Genomic DNA, 8238 nt, shown 5'->3' on the forward strand with positions numbered 1-8238 from the left:
AATCAGCCCAGCCACAGAAACAGGGCTTCATGTCTGTTCTCTGGTCTTACTGCAGATGTATTTGGCCCTCCTTGCTGAAACCTGGCTTTCCTTCCAAGGCCAACTCTGACCCTTGGAGAGGTACTCCAGGCCATATCTTAACTGTCAGCATAAATGCTTTCTGATTACCTTAGAAACTGAGACGTGGGCCAACAGCTTTCTCTTCTAGTGATTTTAGATCAAATAAATGAGCGTCCTCCAGCTAGCTCAACTATATCTTTTGATAGAAACAACTTTACATGCTAAGGCAGGGGTTAACTTACAATTCTCTGCCTCAAAATAAAGATTTACTTATGTGTTCATTTATTTATACCTCATTTTCCTGCACAAAAGGTTTGAGACAACAATGGAAAAATATCAAATGCAGCATTCTGTTTGCAAGCAGACAGGCATGGAGAAGAAGGAAGCTTTAAAAAAAATGTTTTCCCGGCAGCCTCTTTTGACCTACACTTGGCATTCTGTGTAATAGCCATGTGCAAGAGATTGCAATGGTGGGAAGGTCATGGGTTATGCGGTGTCAGCTCAACCCCACGCAGGGGGATGTGAACCTCCAGGCAAGTCGTAGCTGAACCCCTGGCCAAATGAGGTCATGATATGGGAATGTCAATTCCAGAGAATGTATGTTTTCTGGTTTTACAATACAATTTGGGGAGGTGAAAGATCGCATCATTACAAATTCAATAGAGTTCAGAGGAGGGGGCAAGGAAGGAGAGAAGTGGGAGTAACGTTTGCCAATTTATCAAGCTCTAAGTCCCTGCATCTCTCTCCCCATGCAATCAAGAGTAATCATTGGCAGCTTGTAAGGAAATATTGTGCTTCCCAATATTTTCCATTCAACAAGTGTACATTTGTAAGTTATCCACCACTCCAGTGGAAGAAGGGGAGGCAGGACAGATGACCCCCAGGCAAGTCCAGGAATAAAAACTGGCTTAAAGAGGTTGCTTGGGTGGTTGGAAAGAATAACCTAGACTGTAATGATGACAGAAGAGGGGGCAGAAGATCCATGCACCACTGAGTCCGGCAATGACGGCAACTCAGCCAGGGGTGGGCTCAGGATTCCAGACACAAAGTGCCCCCAAGTGAGGCTCGTTTTGAATTGGTTTGCGCTTTTTTTTTTCCTCTTTAATATGAAAATGTTTCAAACAGAGAAAGATTTAAGGAATTTTATAGTGAATACCCATATCAATACCTAGATTCTACAATTAACCTTTTGCTACAGTTGCTTTATTACATATTTATCCCTTTATCCACCCATTAGCCCATCTTTTTTAAAAAAATACATTTTAAAGTGAGTTGCAGATGTCAGTTCACTTCCCCCCAGTACATCCATAAGCATATCATTAACTGAAGTTCATTATTTGGGGCTTTTTTCCTCTTGAGGTTAAATTTATATACAGTGAAACACACACACACACACACACACACACACACACACCTTAAACTGCTATCTGATGAATTCTGACAAAGGCATAAAACAGTGTAACCCAAACCCTTATCAAGATAAAGAACATGGCCGTCATCTAGAAAGTTCCCTCATATACCTTTCCTTTCCTAACCCTAACCCTAACAATAAGAGACAATCATCATCTTGATTTTTTACCATCATAGATTAGTTTTATATATTCTAGAAAGTCAGGTAAATGGAATCATACTGTATTTACTTGGGCAAGTTTTCTATCACTCAGTATAACAACATTTTTACAATCCATCCAGTGATAGAAACCATGCTGTTATGTAGCTCATGTATCAGTAGCTCATTCCTTTTTATTGCTGAGTAGACTTCCATTGTATGAATTATCACATTTTGTTTATCCATGCACTTGTTGATGGATATTTCAATTGTTTCCAGTTTTTATGGCTATTATCAATAATTTTGTGTTTTTGGTTTGTTTTGAGGTTTTTTGTTTGTTTCTTTGTCTATTTGGCTGCACCCTGCAGCTTGTGGGATCTTAGTTTCCCGACCAGGGATTGAACCTGGGCCCTCAGCAGTGAAAGTGCAGCGTCCTAACCACTGGACCACCAGGGAATTCCCACTTATTATGAATAATTTTGGAATGACGGAAATATATAAGTTGACAGGTCTAAGTGGAATAGATCTGTCAACTCACAGATCCTGTGGTTAACCTTGTGGCTTACCTTGTTCAGTGAGAGTTTAGAGTTGAAATCCAAAACAACTCACAACTTCAAATGACTTACATTCAACAATGTATATCCATTTTATTGCCTCATAAGGTAATGGACAAAAATGAGAAGTAATTGACATAAATAGAAATCATTATTTAATGTCACCCGAGGCCTGGGAGGGCACAGTAAACATCTCTGTAGTCTCTGAGTCCTGTCCTCACCAGAAGGAAGAGTTCCCCACCACTGTCTTTCTCACTTCTCCCACCAGGACCAGTTTTAGGGAAGGAAGCAGCCCCACCTAAAGCCAAGCTAAACTCAAGACCCTAGTGTTCATGTCCCAATTTTCCATATGCTGGTAGAAGTTTCTCTTGTGCCTTCTCAGAGGAAAATACATAAAATACCTCTATCATCTCCACACCCTCACCTCCCATTCTCTCCTCAACCCACTACAGTTCCACTGTCCAACGCCGTGTCAAATAAGATGAGCACTGAGACGTTTCCACTGGATTTGGCATCCATTGGTGATGTTAGAGAGGACAGTTTCAGTGAAGGGGTGGAGACGGGGAGGACTTTAGTACAGCCAGAGAGAGGAGGAGAGAACTGAGCTAAGGATAGGAAGAGAGGACCCTATGAGATAGGAGCTGGTGCAGCAAAGGAAGTTGCTAGAAATAACCTTCACCTACTTTCAAAGTTCACCTGGAGGCAACCTAGCCTGGTCACCAACTTAGGTCTCAGGGCTGCTTCCTCTTCACTTCCCTCTGGGTAAGGAGCTCGGCACTCTCCCCAGACACCACTCAGTCTCATAATAGCACCACCCATGTCTTCTGCAGCAGCCTGGACCTGGAGTGTCCTCCTTTGGTCCTTGCCCCAGCCACGGAAGGCACTGTCCTAGCTGGCTGCCAATGCCTTGGCAGGTATCATCTTTGCTCCCTTGAGGTCAATCATCCTCTGGTCTCTGGAATTCTTCCCTTCCCTCTTGACCCCTTCTGTCTGTCTCATTCCAATTGCCTGAAGAGAGTTCACTTGCAAATTGCCAAGGCTGTTCTGGACTCAGGTGAAGCTGGGCTTCTTGCCTATTATTTTAAGCTACCAGCCCAGGCTTCCTGGCAGCCTGAGACTTTAAGGCAGCTTTGCCATGTTCCCTGAAATCCACGAGGCTGCCTCTGAAGTTTCTTTGTAGGACAGATACGATTAACACAACCCAAGTCCATTGAATGATCATCAGTGGATCACCTCCCACCCACTTTCTCCCTGGTAACCGATTCAAGTTTCTCCACCACTGCCACACACGATCCCCAACCCCACACCCTTAGTTGTGTGAGCTTTCACACTCCTTAAGTGGCTGATATACAATCTCAATATGCTTTAAAGATACGGTGACAACTCTGCAGGGACACCATTGTGAACACCAGCTATTGTACTATGATGTAATAAGATGATGCTATCAAGTGATACAGACATCCAGCTTGGTTTGTTCACACTATTTGGTTCCAGAACATCATGGTTTCTTTGGCTATGTGTTTGTTTTTAATAGCTTCTTTCCTCATCTCTTTGCTATTATCAGCTTTCAGCCAGTGCTGCTGGCCACCCCATATTCTAATTTGTTATTTCAAATGAAACATGTTGGAGACAGTACATAGGCTCTGAGTGATGACAGTATATGAGTGGGCATAGTGCCTGGAATATCATAGGTACTCAAAATATGTTTTTAAATATTATGAACTGAAGAAAACTTTTCTGCTACAACACATAGGAAGTCTAGGTAAAATACAGTACTATCCCTCCCCAAATTTTATAAAAGCACAAAGCTGGCCTTGAAAGAAAGAGAAACCCCCAAATTCCAGATGAGAAGAGGGAAATGAAAGCCAGGGCAGTAAATACACGCTGGTGCCATGGAGTCCCATAAGAGCTTCAGCACAGTGACTGCGACAGAGGCTTCAATACCCTCCCCACACACAGGAACTGTGGCCTCAGGCCCGTGCAAAGTGAGAGCTCAAACTGAGGCACGCTCATAGAGCTTGGAGCCTTAGAAATCTTTCCTGTTCATGAAAAGGGCACACAATGATACTGCTTGCCAGCAATAAGGATCCTTGCTGTCTGTCTGGGCTTTAAGCAGGTAAATCAAAAAAGACATCTATGACAAAATCAAGAATCTAAGCCTCTGTTCCTTGTAGACGTGAAGTGTGAGCTAATGCTACCTGTGCGTATAGAAAACTCAAGCTGAGAAATTAACATTAAAACTGGTCCAGGGCCTACTTGGCAAAAGTAAGTGTGAAATTGCTCTGAAGACTCCAGAAATCCCCACAGAGGGAAACAAGATCTAAAGGTATACTCACAATAAAGAAAATGACTAGCTGCACAAGGAAATGAACTACCATAAGGAATGGTGGACAGATGGAACAAAGAGAAAGACTGTAACCTGACAGCAAATAACAGAAAGATCTGAAGGAGACCATAAAATAAAGATCCTGAAAGTGATTAAAGAAATAAAAGAATAGACATAATCATGAAATTAAAGGATAATATGAATAAAAATCACCTTGATATGAAATAATAATAATAACTTGTAAGAATAATAATAAAAACTTCTAAGAATAGTCATGAAAATTTAGAATGAATTTAATAATTTAACAGCAAAACCTAAGTGAGGTAACTTCTATTAAAATGGGCAGCAGGAAGAGATTAGGAGAGAAAAAGGGAAAGGAACAAGGAACACTTAAAAGCAGGAGTACAGAGCCTCACCACTGCGCTGTAAAGCTCCCACAGCATGGGTCTCAGGACCATTTTCTATTTCAACTTACACGTCCAATATCTATTCATCCAGTGTCTGGCATAGAAGACCTCAAAAAATGCTTGTTGAATGAATGCAGTAACAAACGAACAAGCTATAGGTAAAAGGATTAATGAATAATGGGGGGAAAGTCTTCCAGGCAGCATTCTGGACTAAAGTTTTTCTTTTCTCTCTTAAAGCCTGAGATAGCTACCCAGACTCATCCCATCTTAGCAATGGCAGACATTCACGGGCCAAGGACATTTTACAGACATCCAGAGGCAGCAGACGTTTTCGTAGAAAGCATTCTGCAGCAGGCCCCAGCTGAGTTCATTACTTCATGGACTGCGGCTGCACTGAGAGCTACACTCCAGCCCTGCACGGATTTAAGAAAGAGTGCGTGGGGACAGAAAGAGCTAGGGCAATAGAAACACAGCTGGGGAAGTCCACACAGAACAAAGGAGAAAGTCTCTGGTCTGAACACTGCACAGTTGCCTACAGAGGGCCAGAAAGCCCCCTGGCAGCAATGGCTCAACTTGTCAGTAGGGATGTGACCAGTCCAGCTTCTATCTGGATGAAACTGGTGGCATGTGAATGTTGAATCAAGTCAAAACACAATGAAGAAACAGGGGACAAAAGATAAAGGGGACCTGTTCCAGAATCAGCCCAATGATGCATCCAGAGCTTCCTCACAGCTCTAACAGGAGAGAAGTCACAATGAATACAAAAAACCACCCTGTCGTGATGGCTTGAAATTGTGTTTGTGTCTATGATTAATTTAACTGTTTCCTAAATTATATATGTTCCACTTCTAATTTAGGATCCAGTCGTCCTCAGGTTTATCTTTCAGATTTTCCTAGCCTCCTCCACTCAGTAATGTTCCCACTGTTCTTAGATTACTCAAGATGCTAAGCCCATGGAAGTAGTTCCCACAAGTGGAAGCAATAGACTGTTGCTATAGGCAACACAAAACACACTTCATGAGAGGTTAACACTCCAGGATATCGGAATCAGATGGTCATATTTCTGTGCCTGTTACATCCACTCTGGGAAATGAAACTTGTCAAATAACTTTCTGACCTTATTTATTCTATAAAATTAGAATGAATGCAAGGGGTTCGGGGCATGGGCTTGGGTATCAGGCTGACTAGAATTTAAAGCCGAGCTTTGCCAGTTACTAATTAAGTGACACTGGTGAGTTACTTAACTTCTCTGAACTCATCTGAAAAATGAGGTTAGAAGTATGAGCAGTTGATAATAGTAGGTACAATGCAATTCCACGGTACTGACCTCATGGGGCAGCTGGGAAGACAAAGCGAGATGATATACGTGATTATACCATTCTGAGTTACTCAAAGCACCACAAGGACCACTAAGAATGTTTATCATAGATGTTTCAGTGCTCAACCACAGATAAAACTCCTGAGAGAACCGCACTGTTGACGCAGGGCTTTAGGGTTTGGAAAAGCAAAAGCCCATGACAGAATTGCAGAACTTACAGTACATGGGCCCCTCCCGCTCCTCACCACAACCCTACAAAAAAAAAAACCTAGGGCTTCCCTAGTGGCGCAGTGGTTGAGAGTCCACCTGCCGATGCAGGGGACATGGGTTCGTGCCCCGGTCTGGGAAGATCCCACATGCCGCGGAGCAGCTGGGCCCGTGAGCCATGGCCACTGAGCCTGTGCATCTGGAGCCTGTGCTCTGCAGTGGGAGAGGTCACAGCAGTGAGAGGCCCGTGTACCTCAAAAAAAAAAAAAAAATCTAACCCAGATCCCAATGCATAGATATCACAGGCAGAATAGTGGTATTTACACTTTCAAAGAATACACATGCTCAAATGCATACCAAAGTGTTAACAGAAGTTACCTCTAGGGTGTGTGATTCAGCGTTTGTAAGTATGAGCACGTCAGGGATTGATGATGGTCAAAAATTCTTTGCTACTCCTCCCATCAAGAGGTGGCATCAATGTCCCACTTGCTGCACTGGGCTCACTTTTGTGGCTTACTTGACAGAGAGCATTCAGGGGAAGTGATGTTCTGGGCCTTCCAAGGCTAAGTCATGAGAAGGCTTGCAGCTTCTGCTAGGTCTCTTAGGATGCTTGCCAGTTGCCATGGAAGGAGGCTGACCACCCTGAGGCTACCACACTGAAAGGGCACAGGAAATGACCACATGGAGAGGCCTTGAGACTACATGAGGAAAGAGACAGAAAGGCCCAACCAGCCCCTAGGCCTTCCAGACATTCCCAGCTGAGGTCCCAGTCATCCTGGGGTGGAGAATCTGATCACCTCTTCCTAAATGCAGATTCAAAAGCAAAATACATGCTGGTTTTTTTGTTTAAGCCACTAATTTCTGGGGTGGTTTGTTCTGTAGCAATACCTAACCGGTAAAAAAAAAATGTACTTCTGTATTGTGTGAATTTTTTTACCACCAACACGTGTTTCTTTTTTAGTTTGAAAATAAAAGGGAGAAATAAAAGAGAAAGTTGAAGGAAAAGAAAGTCTTTTTTTAAAAAGAGAGGAAATCTTCTGTACACTTTTCATATCACTAGCCTCTCCAACAACCTTCCCTTATGGCACACTTAACTTAGATTGTCATGGGCTATTCAGCTCCCTCTTCTGAAGAAAACCACCATTTGATGCCTCCTGTCATCTCATGGAAAACAGATCCTGTTTCAAACAGCTGCAAGCACAGGGCAAAGCCCTCCAGAGATTCAGAGACAAGAGCTCAAACTCCTTCAGGATTGATAAATCATTTTGCACGTGTCCCCACGCTCTTCAGTTTGCCATACCATAAAATGACTTGGCTCAAGCCTAGCTGAAAACAAAGAAAAGCAATTGCTTTTGAGTCTATAAGCTGGAATCACTGTGATGCGACTTTGAAGAGGGCCAGCCTCTGTTAAGAATGTGGTCTTTAGGATCTTGGATCAGCAGGGACCTCAGAAAGTCTTCTGTAACTGGGGGAATATTCATGTCACCTTTTGGCTTCTTTCTTCATGAAACAAATGGGTTAGACTTGGTCTTGAAGACCGCTTGTAGTATGAAGGTTAGTGCTTGAAGCTAACGTAGAAACCCAGGTCTTGCTATGCAACATGTCAGACAAGTCTGGTGGAAAGGAGTTTCCCACAGTGTGATCACAGGCAGAATGTTAAAGCCTCAGTGTGACCTAAGAGGACAGCCTCTCCTTCCTCCATCTACTTTAGTGAAGGACCAAAGTTCCTGTGCATAAGGAATGTTTAGGAGTGAAGGAGTGTCAACTTGCATAGGCTTTCTATTCTCTGAGAGGAATAAAGTGTAGTCACCATTTTT

The 8238-nt window shown here is 43.0% G+C and overlaps 1 non-coding gene across 1 annotated transcript; it reads right to left on the reverse strand.

The window, feature by feature from the left end:
• Window positions 1-1992: 1992 nt before the first annotated feature.
• On the reverse strand, window positions 1993-2065 carry TRNAE-UUC (transfer RNA glutamic acid (anticodon UUC)). Its single transcript has one exon. It is a non-coding gene; the product is annotated as a tRNA-Glu (tRNA).
• Window positions 2066-8238: the final 6173 nt, after the last annotated feature.

The sequence above is a fragment of the Mesoplodon densirostris genome, chromosome X (assembly GCF_025265405.1).
Source record: "Mesoplodon densirostris isolate mMesDen1 chromosome X, mMesDen1 primary haplotype, whole genome shotgun sequence".
In the NCBI taxonomy this organism is placed as follows: domain Eukaryota; kingdom Metazoa; phylum Chordata; class Mammalia; order Artiodactyla; family Ziphiidae; genus Mesoplodon; species Mesoplodon densirostris.